The sequence below is a fragment of the Macrotis lagotis genome, chromosome 4 (assembly GCF_037893015.1).
Source record: "Macrotis lagotis isolate mMagLag1 chromosome 4, bilby.v1.9.chrom.fasta, whole genome shotgun sequence".
Classification (NCBI taxonomy): domain Eukaryota; kingdom Metazoa; phylum Chordata; class Mammalia; order Peramelemorphia; family Peramelidae; genus Macrotis; species Macrotis lagotis.
The window spans coordinates 165746744-165765695 of record NC_133661.1 but is presented as its reverse complement, the minus strand read 5'-3'; the positions used below and the strand labels follow the sequence as shown (position 1 = coordinate 165765695).

The 18952-nt window shown below is 37.8% G+C and overlaps 1 protein-coding gene and 1 pseudogene across 3 annotated transcripts in view; one reads left to right on the top strand and one right to left on the bottom strand.

The window, feature by feature from the left end:
- The window catches only part of CGNL1 (cingulin like 1), a 221124-nt gene that overhangs the window by 25712 nt on the left and 176460 nt on the right, over positions 1-18952 (top strand). The window lies entirely within an intron of this gene.
- LOC141521737 (starch-binding domain-containing protein 1-like) lies at positions 16880-18099 on the bottom strand (annotated as a pseudogene).

The window sequence follows — 18952 nt, the reverse complement described above, 5'->3', positions numbered from 1 at the left end:
TTTCCCTTTCTCCCAGTCCATTCCTTTCTTGTTCATTAACTCCATTTTTATAATATATTATACCTTCATATTCAGCTCCCTTCTGTGCCTTTTAACTGCCCTAAAAAATGAAATGGTTCTTATCATTATCATTTTCCCATACAAGAATACAAGCAGTTCAACATCATTAGATCCTTAATTTCCCCTTCCCATCTACCCTATTTTCACATCACCTGAGTCTTATACTTGAAGATCAAACTTTCTGTTGAGCTCTGGTCATTTCAACAGAAAGTTTGAAAGTCCCCTATTTGACTGAGTGTCCATCTTTTCCCCTGAAAGAATATATTCAGTTTTACTGGATAGTTGATTCTTGGTTGTAATCCAAGCTTTTTTGCCTTCTGGAACATCACTCCAAATCACCAAAGTTGGGGCAGTTTTTAAATGGTTGTTTGGGGGTGAATATTACAATTACAATTAGAATTACAATGATTTACTGTTAGCTCTGCCTCCTGGAAATTGTCCCTCCATATATTTTAAAGCATTTTGAGGAAGGGGGTCCATGGATTTCATTAAATCAACAGACATCAAAAAAAGTTTCCTTGGCCAAATCCTTGTTGAGATGGAAAAAGAAACTTTTGAGTGTGAAGATTAATTGAAAATTTGAAAAAAAGAATATGTGCATTATTCAAACATATTTTGTGGGACTGCTTGATAAGTCTTCCACTGAATAGATTTAAAAAAATGAGAAACAATTAAGAATTATTCCCTGTTTTAAATAGACTATACATACTTTAGATTATAAATGTCATTTCCATTATTGTATTTTAATTTTAATAAACTTGTGATCTAGTGTGTAGCCCTTTGGAAATATGTGCCAGATACCTGCTTCACTTAAACAGTAATGAGATCATTGAACTGGGATAAGATCATTTCCTTTGGAACAAAATGAAAAGCTTTCAGTATTCACAATGAGAATGGGAGGAAATGTTGTAAAACATTAAAAAATGTCCAGTGTGATGAAGGTTGGATGGATCCTATGTTTGGACACTAGTCAATTCTAAGCAAACTACTCCTTGTTTGTTATGAAAAGAAATGGAGTAGATTTTTCTGTAGTTTCATAGGGAAGTATGAAAGAATCTCTTTTTCTTCTGCTGTGAATTGCATTGCCTTAAGGAGTTAATTTCTTGTGGGAGAGGAGACTATAGTGAAATAGGAAGAATACTAGATTAAAAATCTGAGGTCTAGTCCAGACTATTAGGATATCATCTTGGCCAAATCATTTAATGATTCCAGGATTTAGTTGTTTTTTTTTTAATAGGCAGATTGATATAGTTTAGATTTGTAGTTATCAAACTTTTTGGTCTTAAGACCCTAGGTTGTCCTAAATTTTTGAAGAAGTCCCCAAAGAACTTTTGCTTATGTAGGTTATATCTGTTGATATTTACAGTTAGTAATTAAGACATATCAGTATCATTATAGAATAGTTTTTGACTTTGGGGACTACCTGAAAGGAAAGGTCCCAGGGACTCCCTGGGGACCTCAGAACATATTTGGAGAATTGCTGGATTAGAAGAGCTCAAGCTCTTTTCTAATGCTAAAATTTCACTCTTTTAAGTGACTTGACTCATCATCAAAGAAGCATAATGGAAAATCTGAGACAAGAGTCCAGGGCAAATAGTCCCTTTCAGAATATTGGTTAAAGCATAATTATGTAGATTTTATTGTTTTAATTAGAAAAGAATTTAACAAATATTCAGTATATTTATTAAATATTAATATTAAATTTAATTAAAATAAAAATTAAATAAATTAGAATATTAATAAATATTAATAAATTTTAATCTTGTTTGAGATATATTTAGGTTTGTGGTGTGTGTATATGGGTATATATACACATACATGCAAAGAATGTATAATAAATCCTTTTGATTATTGCATGTACATTTTGGGAGTCATGGTGAATAGGGGGTTTGACTCTGCTTAGACACAAAACACTGATCTGTAAGAAAAGAAGAGAGAAGAGGAGGAAACCTAAAACCATGCCCTACCCATACTGTTGATTCTCTCTCTGCCTTATCCCAAGAGAGCAAGTACCAGACTCTGTTTTTGGAAACAGTGCAGTTTGGTGGGCAGAATGCTAGTCTTGGAATCAAAAATCCTGAAATGGAAATCTCAGACTCTTATTAGTTATATGACCATGGACAAGTCACATAATTTTTCTGACCTCCTATTTTCCTTATTTTTAAAATGGCAACAGTACCTACCTGACAGAGTTGAGGCAAGACATAAATAACATAGTTTATGTCAAGTCCATTGCAAACTTAAAGTGTTCTATAAATATCAGTTTATTTACTGATTAAGAATCAGCCCATGTTGTCCAGAAGTTCACAAGTACAAGCAGGAGACAACAAGGAAACAATTCTATGCAAATTTTTATTGGATTAAGGAATACTGGAAAAGGCTTCTTGGAGAAGACAAGGCTTTAGTTGTAACTTGAAGGAAGCCAGGAAGTTTCTTGCATGGGGCACTGACAGTAAAAATATCCCAAGTCAGGAGATGACTTATTTCATGTTCATGTTCAAGGAACAACTAGGAGGCCAGTGTCACAGGAGTGGGAAGAGGCAAGTTGGAAGAAGACTGGAAAAGTAGGAAGGGGCCAGGTTATATAGGACTTTAAAAATCAAACAGAAGATTTTATAGTACCAGGATTTTAAGACAAGAGATATCTAAAGGGAATATCGAGGGATCATATATTCTGCAAAAAATCTGCACAGTTTATAACTCAGGGACCATGAACAACTTCTTGTCAATCTTTCCTTCTCAAAAGTTTCACTGTCAAAAGCACCTAAGAGGGCCACCCAAGGAAGATAAAGGAATCTTAGTCTTACTAGGGTTATGCATGATTTAAGTTTATTGATTTTAATGATGGGTGAGGTTTTAGAAAATTTCCCTTAGGCAGAATTTAGCTTTGGGATAAAAGTCTGGGTATTATGGGCTAGTCCTAGAAAAAGTCATTTTATTGTTTGTTTTGAAAATCACCTGCCAACTTAATCCAGCAATTGACTTTAATTATCCCAGAAGGTTAAACTCTTTTGAAATATACCTGCTTAAGTGTTTTGTTACCCCATTGCCTCACTGGGATAATAGCTCACAGATGTATGATGATTTAAGATTTATAAGTGTTTTCCTTATCAATCATCCCCTTGAAGGAAGTTGAACAAATATTCTTGACACTATTTTACACATAGAGAAACTGAGAACTAAAGTGACTTGCTTTTGGCCTTATGGCTTATATTCTTCAGTATTTTGCTCTCTTTTTCTTCTTTCCTGGATAGATTAGGAAGCTGGATCCTCTTGAACTTCTGTCCACTGTCCCATCTTCTTTCTTCTTTTCATCTCCTATACAGAGGTGTCTAAATTACTCTTTATATGTTCATCCAGACTAATCTCTTACGAAGTTTCTTCACTTCTTTCCCTACTTTTGCTAGATCATAAGTGAATTCTTTCTAATATGAGGATAGAGCCAAATGATATCTAAGTCCTCTCCATTTCTAATGTGGTTCCTTCATTATTTTTTTAAAGTATAGACCATTACTTTCTCTTTCCTTTTGCTGATTATTCATCCACTTCCTTCTTAATAACTTCCTTGTCCTTAGCAGAGACCTATCTTTTTAGCTCTTAGTTCTACATTTGCTCTTTTAGTGTCTCCTTTTTCTACTGGCAAGTGAGTGAGTCAGAGTCTCCACTGGGCCTGTATTCTTCCTTCTGTATATGAGGTCCTGATGTTTCCATTACTACCCCTGATTAATTTCTCCACCCTACTGGGACCGGGTCTGTTGATCTTCCAGTTTTGTTCATGCTTTAATTTTTTCCTCAGTGATTTACTTCATTGTAGATTTATCTATTATCCACCCATTTATCTATAAAATGGAAATAAAAATACTTATATTAACCCTATAACATTAATATAATATTTATAGTAACTCTAGGGTTACAGAAACATAGGCTTGCAGAATTTGATAATTAGGGAAGAGACCTCCTTGGCTATGTAGTCTGTCTCTTACAAAAAAAGAATCTTCAGAATAATAAATAATCTGTTGTAGGGAAAAAAGATTTGTAAATCTCAAATGACTAAAAATGTCATTTATATATTTGGTTAAATTCAATAAGCATTGGGGTGGCTAGGTGTTGCAGTGAATAGAGCACCCCGGCCCTGGATTCAGGAGTACCTGAGTTCAAATCTGGCCTCAGATACTTAATAATTCCCTATCTGTGTGGCCTTAGGCAAGCCACTTAACCCCATTGCCTTGCAAAAACTAAAAAAAAAAATTCAATAAACATTTAGGAAGTGATTAACTATCAGGCACTGAGATGCTGGGGGGAACAAAGACAAAAAGTTTCTGTCCTCAAGAACAGAGAGTGGGCCACAAGAGATATGTATAAGTAAATACAAAATAAATAGAAAGTGATTTTTGTTGGGGAGGAGGAGGGGGAAATACTTAAAAGGGGAGGGGGAATGCCTTATGAACTATCACATAGAACAAAGAATCTATATTATGTAATGAATATGTGTGTATGAATCAAATTTGAGTAATGTGGATTTATGTAAAGCTAGAATGGTCTGCATATCAATATGTATATATATATATATGTATGCACATATGTACATACAGATAATATACATATATCAAATTGAACTAGGTCTCAAAGGAAGTTGGTAATTCCAAGAGTTGAAGATGAGGGACAATCTAATTCCAAGTTTTGTGGTGGGAGGCAAGGCATGGCTAAGATGTTATCCTTAGGGAACAGCAAGTAGACAAAACACATACTTTATTAAAACACTGACTTTGTGCTGTGTACTGAAGTGCACTATACTGAAGCTTGGACCTTTCTTTTAGGTACCCCCATGGTATCATTGGAATTTCTTATTGAGCAGGATTAGGACTCTCAATTACGCAGTTAGAGAGATTTTAAAAGTAAATTAGTAAACTATTTGGTGACTGAACACTTTCCTAACCTTTTCTGGAACTGGAAGTAGTGGTTGGGATGTCAGAGCAGCCATCCGGCAAATCATCAGGCCTTGTTTGAAGGCTGCTTTTTCTTCTACAGCTGCCTGCCAGGAGAGGTTGATGAATGGAGAGTCATCTCTAAGTGGCTATTAAACCAGCATTGGTTTTCAGCAACTCCTGACAGAACTTGCTTTCTTGGTAGTATCCACATAGGTTGTCTTGGCTAGAATTATTTGCTTCTGGCTTTGGACATGTTCAATAGTTGTCTAATCTTAAATACCACTCCTGGGTTTCCTGAATATTTTTGAGGCAGGTCTGTGCTGGGGTAATGCTATTGTGATTAATGTGAGTACTTCTCATAAAAGTGAGTTTAAAACCAGCCCCACATCTTCAATAGTGAAGATACTTTCAAGAGAATTTGGATTTATATTTATCTGAGTAGTGGAATAATTTTCTTATTTTAGATACCTGAGGGCTCATTTTGAAATAGGTTCCATTTCATACAGCAGATTTAAAATGAGTTGCTCCATACAAGCTTGCAGAGTGAAAACAAAGAATGAAAAAAATACACATTTGTGGTAAAAAGTGGATGCCCTGGTGGTTTGGGAGTGTGAGCCTCTCTTAGATGTCATTTCAGAAACATGCTATCCTTGAAAGGCAACATCTGGTGAGATGAAGGCAAACTGGCAGAGGTTCAGTCTAAATAAGATGAAGGTAATGGAGGGAAGAAAGAAATATACTGAGAACAGGACCAGGGGCAATTTTCAGTCCTTCATATGAGGAGATCTGCATCTTTCACATTTGCTGGGGAAATTTACCTGCCCCCTGGACCTGGACCTGTTCTTTCCTCCAATTCTTCCTGGAGACTGGGGCAAAATCTGGGTCAAATTTTTGTTCTCTTTCTAATTAGTATTAGAGACACTGCAATTTCCTCTTTCTAGTCAAGCACTCATTGTTCACAGCCTTCTGGATTCTCTGGTAAAAACTCCTTTAAATAAATCTGTGGAGATGTACTGGAAATCCAGAAAGCTTCAGGAAAATATTTTTCAGTCTAATAAAACTGCCATGGTATTGCTTGTCTTTATATAGATTTTCTCTGCTTGGAATGGTCTCCCTCCTCATGCCTTCTTTTTGGAATCCCCAACTTCCTTCAAGGCTTAGTTCAGATGTTACCTCCTGTGTGTGATCTTTTGACTCATCCTCCTCCCTCCCCCATTTGTTCCTGTCTATATCTGTTTAGCTATGTGCTTGTGATTTCCTCTAGAGATAAAATTCCTTGAAGACAGGGACTCTTCTTTTCCAACCTAGACCAACATGCTTCTCTTGATCTTGAGCTCTCAGAATCTATGCCTTTGAAATCAGGGTCCTAAGGCCCAGCTTAGGTCATTGTTGGCTGAATGAGTACAAAATAGCCCAGTAAGACTACTATATCTACTAGTTAAGCCCCAGAGACCAGTTCATGCTTTCTTAATATTGTTATTTTATGTCTAGATCCTGTATCCATTTTGATCTTATTTTGGTATACGGTGTGAGGTGTTGGTCTAATCTAAGTTTCTTCCAGACTAACTTCCAATTTTCCCCAACAGTTTTTATCGGAGAGAGTTTTTATCCCAATAGCTGGTCTCTTTGGGTTTATCAAACAGCAGATTACTATAATCATTTCCTGCTACTACACCTACTCTATTCCACTGATCCAACATTTTTATATATGACTAGCAACAGAAAAGAGCTAGAAAAGGAAATCCTATTCACAGTAACCTCAGACAATATAAAATACCCGGGAGTCCACCTATCAGGTCAGACTCAGAAACTTTTTGAAAACAATTATAAAACACTTCTCACACAAATAAAATCAGACTTAAATAACTGGGCAAATGTCAACTGCAAATGGATAGGCTGAGCAAATATAACAGAAATGACAATTCTACCAAAATTAAACTACTTGTTTAGTTGCCCTACCAATCAAAATTCCAAAAAATTACTTCAATGAGTTAGAAAAAATTGTAAGTAAATTCATATGGAGAAATAAAAAGTTGAGAATCTCCAGGGATTTAATGAAAAAAAGTGTAAAAGAAGGTGGCTCAGCCCTACCAGATCTAAAACTATATTATAAAGCATCAGTCATCAAAACTGTCTGGTATTGGCTAAGAAATGGAGTGGTGGACTAGTTCATGCTTTCACCCCAACCAGCCCAGCCATCTATCTAAACCATCTTGCTAAATGCTTGCAATTTGTCCTTCCCCTCCCTGGATTTCTCCTGCTTACTCTGGGCACCATTCAAATCACTGAGTCATTAGTGCTAATGCTTCTTGAAAGATCATACTAACTATACTTTGCACCAACTTATTTTGTCTGTGACTCTCCAGACCAGAACTCTTTCCCACCTCCTCCATATGTTGACTTCTATTAAAATGTAAACTCCTTGAGAGCAGGAATTGCCTCACCTTTTGTGTATCCTCTGCTCTTGCCAGAATGCCTGAACTCTAGTAAACACTTAATATTATTCATTCAGGGTTCAGCATATTGCCTTGTTCATAGAGAAGCACTTCGTGCTTATTGACATGAATTAATAGCAGAGGTGTGTGTGCCTAAGCCCATGAACACCTTGCATTCATACTCTGTGATCTAACTTGACCACTCACCTATTTCCAACAGCAATTTAAAGTGTTGATTTTAGACCCTTAGGAATGGCCCCTTTCTTAACAGTCCTTTCTGAAGACTCTTAAAATACCCAATACTCCCATTCTTGCTAATGTTTCCCAGATAAACTCCAGAGAACTGGAAGCAGGAATATTTTCCAGGAAAGTAGCATTTTAATGCCTTTGCCTTACCCCTGATGAGTTTGGAAAATACTAACTTGTTCACCCTTAAGGTCCCAGCACAAATCACATTTTTTCCCCTTTAGGTTAGCTCTATTTTAAGGGATGAAAAAAGCAGATCAGTTTCTTAATGGATTTATGGGTATTTTACGTTAAAAAACTCTTTCAAAGTTTGTAAGCATGACTTGAACCATAGGATGAAGCTTTAATAAATCAGAAGTAATCTGTGGCCAAGTTACTGTGGAAAACCACAGTAATAGCATTTTAAATAGACTTACTAAAAATGCCAAAACTCTTTTTATGGGGATCCTTGTGAAAGATTTTATAAAGAGGATGCCTTTATGCAGCAAAATCTTCAGTAGTAGTTCCTTTCTATTATTTCACAGCCTCATGAAGTGAGGGGTGGGAGTGCTACTCAGGGCTGGAGAGTTAGAATGGATAGATGGGAGGGAGCAGGTTAGGGTTATACTGACAAAAGGAAAACTGTTGCTTCAAAGAGTTTATATTCTGCCTGAGGAAACTACATATATACATATAATATAAGAAGAAACAAAATATACCAAGTAGAAACAAGGTGACATTAAAGATGAAGGTGGAAGAGAATCAGAAAAGATCCCAAATACAGTTTTTGAGCTAAGCTTTAGTTTTTGGTTCATATTTTATTTTATTTTATTTTTTCATTTATATGTTATGAAGTTTCAACATTCATTCATTTGCATATTCATAAGCTACACAATTTTCTTCCACACTCCATTCCCCTCCTCCCCCCAGCAGTGGACAGTCTAGTGAGCATTGTACATGTTTACATATTAGTCATTTTGCATATGAGGAATTAGAACTAAGGGAAAAGAAAGAAAACCATGGGATAGGAAGGCAAAACATAAAATAAAATTTTAAAAAGCGATCATAGTCTTGCTATCTCTTATACTTTATATTTCTTCCTTAAGGATATGATTTCTCTCTTGTCACATTCCATTTGGATCAATGTGTACCATGGAAACAATGTAAAGACTGACAAACTGCCTTCTGTGGGGGTGGGGTGGGGGAGGGAAGTAAGATTAGGGGAAAAATTGTAAAACTCAAAACTCAAAATAAATAAAATCTTAAAAGTCAAAAATAAAAGTGATCATAGGGATGGTTATGTGGCACAGTGGATAGAGCACCAGACTTGGAGTCAGGAGTACCTGAGTTCAAATGTGGCCTCAGACACTTAATAATTACCTAGCTGTGTGACCTTGAGCAAGTCACTTAACCCCATTGCCTTGCCAAAAAAAAAGGAAAAAATAATCATAGTATTCGTTTAGATTCTGTAGTTTTATTGGGTTATTTTTGTTTATTTTGTTTTTGTCTAGATGTGGATGGTATCATCCATAACAGTTCTCTCGGGGTTGTCCTATTGAGCTAAGCTTTAAAGGACCTAAGCAGTAGAGATGAAGAGGGAGTTCATTCCTTGCACAGAGGGCAGTCTTACAAAGGTGTGGAGGTGGGATAGAAATTGTTCTGTGTGAGGAACAGTAAAATAGACCAGTGTATCTGGAATGTGCACTCTGGAGTCAGATTTGGTTATGAATATTTGTCTGATATTGAACAAGTCCCTTAAAATGAAGGCACTGAACTAGATCAAAGATTTTTCTCTGGCTAGGGTTTTTTGGTGGGGAATAGTGGTGGTTTGTGAACTTGGATGAAAAAAAAGTCCATGAAAATGATTTTCCTGAAGGGTGGGCTTGAGCATGCCACTTCTTCCAAATAAACTCTGGTGATTCCCTATTAACTCCTGGAGCAAATATGAACTCTTCTATTTCATATTTAGATTCTTTCACATCAAGTTTCAGTATCTCTTCTTTTTTTTTTAACAAGATCAGCATATTTATTTATTTTTTGTTTTGTTTTACTAGGCAGTGGGGTTAAGTGACTTGCCCAAGGTCACACAGCTAGGCAATTATTTAGTGTCTGAGGTCAAATTTGAACTCAGGTCCTCCTGACTGCAAGACCAGTGCTATATCCACTATGCCACCTAGCTGCCCCATTCAGTATCTCTTTCTGAATAATCTATTACTCCCCTTTATGCATTTTATATTCTAGTCACACTCTAACCTCCTTGCTGCACCACTTTTCTTAAAGCAATACTAAATATTATTTTCATTTCACAGAAAATGAACTTCAGGGTTAGAAAATTAGAAATATCATTTGGTGTGCCTGTGTGGGTGGGTATATTGGAATTCAGTTCTAGAGCTCATTCACTTACATTATACTACCTCTTCATCATCTCCACCTGATTTCTCACTTTATTCCCATTATTGAGGATACATTCATTTATCCCCTACAGGTATTATAGGTAATCCAGTTAATCTTGGTTTTGTCTTTACTCTGCTTTTCTCATAATTTAATCATCTTAAAAACTAGTCTACACAAACTAGAATCCGCCCCCAAATTCAACTTCTCTGCTTACTTGTCTTGTCCACTGAATGTCTATCTATATAATGTTTTGTCATTTCTTTTGTAAACTTTTAACCTCATTTATTTTAAAGAGGTCAAATGTGGGGCTCTGGTGAGCACAGTGGGTGAGGTTAGGAAGGTGACTACCTCTGTTTTCCTGGAGGGTAAAGACCTGAGAAGACCCAGCTTAGTTAGCCAAGATGAAAACTACTTTGTCCTTTTCTCCACAACTTCCTTCCCTTTTTCCCCAAATGAAACCAGTTCGTGCTTCACTGCACTGAAGAAGGCAAGAGAGGAGGCCCTGTGAAACCTTTGTTCAGGAGAAACTACTAGAGAAAAGCCATGGTGAGCATTGCTCCCTTCAGTCTTATGATTAAGAAGTTTTAGGTTTTTTTTGGCAGGGGGAGGGGAGGGAACTTTTACTAACCATTTCTAATGGACTGCCTCTGAAGTAGTGATTGCTAACATTAGTTAATATTTTCCTGATGATATCTGAGGTTCATGTTCAGATGTGGGATGCATAGGATGAGCTCTGAGAACCATTTGAACAATGAGATTTTGCTGTCATATGAACTTATTTTTATAAATATGACAATATTCTCTTTTAAGATATAGAAGAGAGAAGGTATAGAGGCATCATGCTGTTCTCTAGAGTGAGAATATGCAGAACTGGTCACATGTCATTTTATCTTTATTAGCCTCAGTTTCTTCATTTGTAAAACAACCATAATAACATCTCTTCTGCCTACTTGCCAAGGATATTATGAGGAAAGTGTTTTTAAAGATCTAAGTAAATTTAGGCTATTATTATTATTGCCACTGAATCTATCACTTGGTGCACTGGCCTCAGGCAAACAGTACAACCTACCCGGACCTTAGTTTCCTCATTTACAAAGTGTGTTTAATGATGCATGTTAAAGGCACCAGATGATGATGATCAAGGTCAGATGAAAGGTACTATGTAAATCCAACTTATCATTAATTTGTTTGTTCAATTATTTACCAGAGTTATATTCCAAGTTGGTTATGGGATGGGAACAGAATCTGGAATTTTTCACTTCTTAAGTCAAAGTCTCTCCTAATCATAGGATTATTTTCAGGTCATTTTGATGATTGCTTATCCCTGGTCATGGTTTTTTGTTTCTACTTATTTGATGGGGGACTGAGTAGTTAACTTAAAATGAACAAAAAGTATTGCCACTTGGGTCTTCTTCTGGAATTCAGTGAGAAGCAGTTTTATTTTTAAAAGAAGGATTTTCCTTTGATTATCTTAGAACTTTTAAAACCATATTTTAATTTAAAGCCATAATTTAATTTAATGTGGCCCTTGACCTAAGAACTCACCTGAAAATAAGAATTATTGTCACCTGATATAAATTGTTAAGGTAAGAAGTAAGATTTTTAGGGGCAGTTAGGTGGCACAGTAGATGGAGTACTGACCCTGGAGTCAGGAGTACCTGAGTTCAAATCTGACCTCCGACACTTACTGATTACCTAGCTGTGTGGCCTTGAGGAAGTCACTTAACCCCATTGGCCTTGCCAAAAAAAAAATCTAAGAAGTAAGATTTTAGACCTATAATGGTGGGAGAAAAAGGCATCTTATTTGTTTATCTATCTATCTGTTTTCTTATCATCATTACATCTCTCTTTGCACTATTCCACTTATCCTCCTCCATATCTCTAAAGTATATGTAAGATAGACCTAAAAGTTCACCAGAAATTAACTATCTGATTGGCCTTTTCTTTTTCTGTTTTCTTTCTTTTTTTTGTTTTTTTTGCAAGGCCAATTAGGTTAAGTGACTTGCTCAAGGTTACACAACTAAGTAATTATTAAGTTGGATTTGAACTCCTCCTCCAGGGGATGTTGCTTTATCCACCTTTGATTGACCTTTTCAAATACATTTTTTTGGTATTAATTAATATTTTTTAAGTTTAAGTTTCCTTATAGAAGAAGCATCAGATATGATGCTTAATGCCAGAAAATGTCAGAAAATATTTATGATTTCAACTGTCATTTGGAAAAAAAGGGGTCTAAGTGACCTGGCAAAAAATTTTATGATCTGGCTCAAATTCCATGGTAGAAAGGTTCATCAGAAAGGAAAGTCTATGCCAAGTCTAGAGTTTGCAAAAAAAAAAATTCATGGGTAAAGTATGCCTTTCAATGTCTTTTTTTCCCCCCTAAAGGACAGCTGATAGGATGATAGTTTTAGAGCTGTTAAGAGCCTTTGAGGTTTTTAAGTACAAACTCCATTTTTTGCAGATGAAGAAATTGAGGATATGAGTCACCTGCCCAGGGTCATATAGATAGTAAAGTGTCTGAAGCAGGATTCAACCCAGATCTTCCAAATTCTAGATTCATTGCGTCTATACATCATGCTACCTCTCTCAGAGTTATAGAGTTAATCTTCTCTGTATCCTGATAACAATCAAGAAAACTTGTGCACATTCAAATTCGTCAGCTGGGATAATTATAGAAATAGCTTTGCTAAATGATCACCCTCATCAGCAGTTCATCAGAAAATTTAATTTAATCTCTTTTCTAGTAAGCAAGTTGTTATTTTACTCTTTGAAATTACAGAATCTATTACATAGGGAGTTCCAAAAAGAAAAGGTTGATAATTGTAGAATTAAAGCATATAACTCTCAGAGATCCTTCTCCCAGTTAATAGCTGAGTTTTGTCAGGATACCTTCTTAAATTCCACAGTGAAGAGGAGCAGTTTTCTTGAGGTCATACTTTTGCCATATTTCAATTTTAGCACTGGAAGAGTTAGAATTTAAGAATACCTTGAAGGACTAAGCTTTGTCAATTGACACAACCATTTAAAAAAATTCACAGGGCAAAAGAAAATAGAAATGTAATTATTGTAATTATTTGTATTTATAGTACCTCTATACAGATAGAAAAAATTATGTAAGTAAAATTTAAAAAATTTGTGCCTGTTGTCCTTCTTGGTCCTCTTAGGAGACAATGTCAAATCAACCAATTTACCTCTATGTATTTAGAACCAATTTCTAGGAAATTTTGTTTCAACAGGAGGCATTTTCCAACAAATACTCTTCTCAATACATTTACAGAAAAAGGTGGTTCATCAGTTGCTACTAGAAAGAAGGGTAGTATCCTTCAACCCTGATAGATTGATCTTAGGGGTCTATTGTTTTTGACTAGAGCTTGTTTTTCTTTGACTTTATATCATGTTCATTCACTATACTGTTCTTTTGTCCTTTCTTTCTCCACTCTATATCCCTTCATGTTGTGAGGTAGCCCAGTGTAGTTGAGAGAGGTGGTCTTGAATTCAAGGAGACCTGTCTGACTATAAATCATAATTTACATATCTTGGATGTATAATCCTGCCAAAGTACTCTCTGTTCTAGGCAACTCTTCAAAGACTATAAGTTTGGGGTGAGGAGGGTCCAGGATTTAAGGCCCCTAAAATCATTTGGTCTGATCCAGCCAAGGCAACTTTAGGGTAATTTTTTTTTTGTGAGTCAATGGTATTAAGTGAACTCAGACTAATTTTTAAGTTGATAATTTTGTATGGTCCTCAAGTGATGTTATAACTATCCAAATGACCCCTGGCAGAAAAAAGGTTCCCTAATCCTCCCTCTCCTGAGTGAATTTGCCTTAGGTATAGGAATTTCTAGTTACATTTCTGAATCTTAAACCTTTTCTGAAAGGTGACTGAGTCACAATCTGGCCTACTCAGGTGTTTACACTGGACACAAAATATCTTAGGATAATATAATCAAAGAATTCTCAGAATCCTTATTAATTAAGAGGAAGGAATGATGATTCACTTTCAAACACAGGAGTCAGCCATCCCTGACTTCCTAATTGTGACTTCACAACAAAAATACTGTATAACCTTATTTCAGAACACCTACTTTGTACAGGTGCACTGGAGTCTGATCTGAAAGCTGTTGAGTAAGTGATTAAAGAGAGAACTTTGCCAGTCAGTTCTCAATCATGTGAGCAAAATTAGAATAATGATGCCTTGTTACTCAGTAAAGTTAATAAAGTTACTATGTAGTGTATTTCAAACTCAGTGTTCTACTTAAATACAACTAACTATAGATATTAGCCAAAATGCTTGTGGAAGGCTGATTATAAGTCATCAAAGTGTCTTGGAATAGAATCTGGCTAAAGTGCTTTGAAAATACCCTTTTATGGGAGGGGGGAGGCAGTGGGGGGAAGCCAATTCAGCATCATGAGGGCAGGATTTCCCAGAAGCTCTCTTCCAAAATATTCCAAAAACCTTAAAAGTATGACTAACAATTTTGGAGAGGCAGAACCCACAGAAAGACCCAGTGAAACAATTCTCCAGTCCAAGGTAACTTGAAGATCCATGGGAAGACTCTGTTCCACCAGGTTCAGAAGGCTTGGCACTGCAGCCAGGGTTGTCTCCCGGGAACAGCCTATGGGGCACCTGCATCCCTGGGGGTGCCAGCTATTGGTAGCAGAAATGGGACCCAGACCTCCCAACTCAGAGATCACAAAGCACAATTTCGAAGATCAGCATGAAAAACTATACCAGAGTGAGTGCCGAGCCCAGGTCAGTGCAGCCCCTGTCAGGGAAATGGAAGCCGGCCAATGGAGCCACCCAGCAGGGAGCTGCCTGGCAGCTGCTTCTAGAACACTCAGTCCATGGTAGGTAAGGGGGGGGGAGACTGTCAAGGTCTTTCCACTTTCCATGGGATAGGACTCCTGTGCTTTGTCTATATTCAGACTTTAATCACAGTCTGGGTCCTCATACTACCATAGCTGAGCCGGGGACCCTCCTCATAGCTCCAAGACAAAGTGGAGTGCTTGTGGTCATCCATAGACTACAACAAAGGCCAGGAGAGCAGTCAGAGCCTCTAATAAGGCATTGAAGGAGCTGAGTCCTTGTGGGGATGCCTTAATAACACTCAAAAGCTCAGCAAGCACCTCAAAAACCAAGACAGACTGGAGAAATGAGCAAACAGAAAAAAAAAGAACCTGATTATAGATAATTACTTTGGTCCCACGGAGGATCAAAATACACACTCAGAAGATGACAAAATCCAAGTGTCTGCATCCAAAGCCTCCAAGAGAAATAGGAGTTGGACTCAAGCTATGGAAGAGCTCAAAAAAGATTTTGAAAATCAAGTAAGGGAGGTAGAGGAAAAATTGGGAAGAGAAATGAGAGATGTAGGAAAATCATGAAAGCCAAGTCAGCAACTTTGTCAAGGAGATCCAAAAAAATAACATGTTAAAAAACCAGTTTAGGTGAAATAGAAAAAGTTGTCTAAAAAGTTAATGAGAAGAATACCTTAAAAAGCAGAACTGGCCAGATGGTAAAGGAGATAAGAAAACTTTCTGAAGAAAACTCCTTCAAATGTAGAGTGGAGCTAAGAGAAGCTGATGACTTTATGAGAAATTAAGAAACAATAAAACATTACTAAAAGAGTGAAAAACTAGAGAAAAATGTGAAATATCTCTTTGGAAAAACAACTGACCTGGAAAACAGATCCAGGAGAGACAATTTAAAAATTACTGGACTATGGGGTGGCTAGGTGGTACAGTGGATAGAGCACCGGCCCTGAATTCAAATCCAGCCTCAGACACTTAATAATTACCTAGCTGTGTAATCTTGGTAAGTCACTTAACCCCATTGCCTTGCAAAAACAAAAACAAAACAAATTACTGGGCTACCTGGAATCATGATCAGGAAAAGAACCTTGACTTCATTTTTTTTTAAAGATATGAAAATAGCAAGCTTCATTGTATTCTTAGTTCCAACAACTCTAAAAGCATTTTCTCCAAGGTTTTCGGGATAGAAGTATTGTCCTAGGTCACTTATAACCAGCATCTATAACCAGTGATTATAGACCCCAGTACTGCCAGTCAGAATTGTGAGTATGGACATACTTGTTACACACATATTGGACAAAGCCTGTGGAAAAAAAGATGGAAAAAAAAAGATGGCGAATACTCCAGGCTGGAATTGTCTTCTTTCCAGATTGGAGCACCCAGTAGTATATGGTTTGGGAACCTCATTTCAATCTATGTGGTATCATAGCAGTTCCTGATTATTTAAGAAATTCTATTAAGGAACCTACTCCCAATTGCATTCCCATTTTTCTTCTGTTGCCCCGTATCCTGAGAGAACAGTCAGTCATTGAGAGAACTAAGCTAAAAATAGACATTCTTCTCCCTTTAAGAACACAACAACAAACAAAAGTAATATTCACAATTTTAAACTAGGTTGATGGAAGCTAGGCTAAAATATTTCATGTCTTTGCTAGTGATATCTGGAAGACCAGACCCTTTCACTATATTAATCAATCAATCAATCAACTAATAAGCATTTGTACCAGGCACTGGAGTTACAATGAAAGGCAACAACATTATTCCCCTACTCTGAAACTGAGTCCAAAGGACTCCATCATTATTCATTAAACTAGGTGGAAATCAGGTGACCTTTAAAGGAAATGATGGAACTCCACAGGTTGGGATCTTGTTTCCCACTATGAATATTCAGTGGAACCCTTTAACCCAGATCCTTACATCAAGGCTATGAACAATGGAGTGGAAATGAGCCAGCACATGATCATCAATGGAAGCTCCAAGGACTGGGGGGGGGGGAGGGGAGGGACAGAAAGGACGAGACGCACTCAGAAGCAGCACCTTTACATAAAAAGAGATCAATAATTCCTAATAAACTCCACATGCTACTGAGGATAACCTTGGAGTTCTGGTTCTTATGGAATAAGTCTAAAGTAATAATTAAAATAAACTCAATAGTCCTTAAAGTTATTCTGATGCTTCCCCAAACCAGTCAGTGACAGCCCCACCACTTATGAACTATCTTATCTTCCTGTCCTGTCTCTAGAAGCTGATTACTGCATTCTTCCCAACGGACAATGTTCCCATTCTCCACTATCACAAATTTCCACAGTTCTGTATCCATTGGCAAGGGGACACATCTGGACCAAAACCAATCCTCGTCATACTGGAGTGGGATGTAGCAGTGCCAGTTGCCGAGGCTTTCATGGTCTCCAGTTACTGCCACTATGGAAGTATCAGACATGGTGACATAATGAACCTGGAACTGGATGTTGACTTGTTGAGACAATGGGGACACTGCTGCTACTCTCTTTGTTTTCGAGTGAACATCTTGACCTTTGGCATCTTTCAGTGGGTCTCTTCCACAGTCTAGAACCTGGTTTGGATTCAGTATCGGGAGTCCAAGCACACCAGCATGAGAGGACTCAGAGCTTTTGCCTTTATCAGCATCTCTCCACACTGAATGCCTGGGTACCATTTCCCACACCTCATGATCTACCACGTGTAGAGTTTTCATCTCTTTTTCATGTTTTTCCATGAATAAGTTGTCAGAAGGGAACTTCCCTGAGACACATACGGTTGACTGGGTGGATGTCTCTAGTCCTTTTAGTTGATCTACTGGTCCAGAGGATTCTGGGCTTTCACTCCTTAAGACTTCTGAGGGGTTCCCAGAGGTAGTATGTCTTGAGAGAGGTAGAGGTTCTGTCCCTAGCAACTGCATGGAGTTCAGCTGCTCCCCTGGTTTCAGATACTCAAAGTCTTGGGTAGAACCATTCTGTGGTTTCCATGTTGGACCCTCAAGGTCACTGCTCTTGGACTCAGACACCAAGCACCCATTACTTTCCTGATGATGCTTTGCGGCGGCTCGTGGGCCGCTCCGGGCGCCCCTCTGCTCCCCGAGTTGGGCCTCTGGCTCCCCACCCCACCTCCGGGGCCCACCGTCAGGGGGGGCCTTCTGGTCCCCGGAGCCCCCCCCGCAGCAGCCAAGCCAAGAGCGCCCCGGCCAGGCCCCCCCCCCCCCAGCAGCAGGGCCGAGATGACGGCGTCCATGGCTGCGGCCCGGGGGCCATGGAGGGCAGCGGCTCTGGCTCCGGCTCCGGCTCCGGCTCCCTTGACTTCATTTTTAAAGAATATGTACAGGAAAATTGCCCTGATATTCTAGAAGCAGAAGGTAAAATAGAAATTGAGGGAATCCACCAATCTCCTCCTGAAAGAGATCCAAAAGAAAAAATAACTCCCAGGAACATTATTGACAAATTCCAGAATTCTCAAGTCAAAGAGAAATTATTACAAGCAGCCAAAAAAGAAACACCTCAGATATTGTGGCACTACAGTCAGAATAACACGGCACTTAGCAGCATCTACATTAAGGGCTTATAGGGCTTGGAATATAATATTCTGGAAGGCAAAAGAGCTTGGAATGCAACTGAGAATCAACTATCCAGTGACACTGAATGTCCTCTTCCAGGAGAAAAGACGAACTTTCAATGAACCAGGGGAATTTCAAATGTTCCTGTTGTAACAGCCAGAACTGAACAGAAAGTTTGATCTTCAAGTACAGGACTCAGATGAAGCATAAAGTGGATGAGAAGGGTAAATTTTGAGAGATTTAATGTTGTTGAACTGCTTGTATTCCTGCATGGGAAGATGACACTGATAACTCATATGAACCATCTCAATTAATAGAGCAATTAGGAGCATATTCAGATAAGGAACAGGAGAAAGTTGAATATGAAGGTATAACATTTTAAAGATGGAGTCAGTGGGTGAAAAAGGAATGTACTGGGAAAAAGGGAAAGGAGAGATAGAATGGGCTAAGATAATTCACATAAAAGTCAAGAAAAATCTTTTGCAATTGAATGGAAGGGTGGAAGGTGAGGAAATGGCTCAGAGAGGAAGCAAC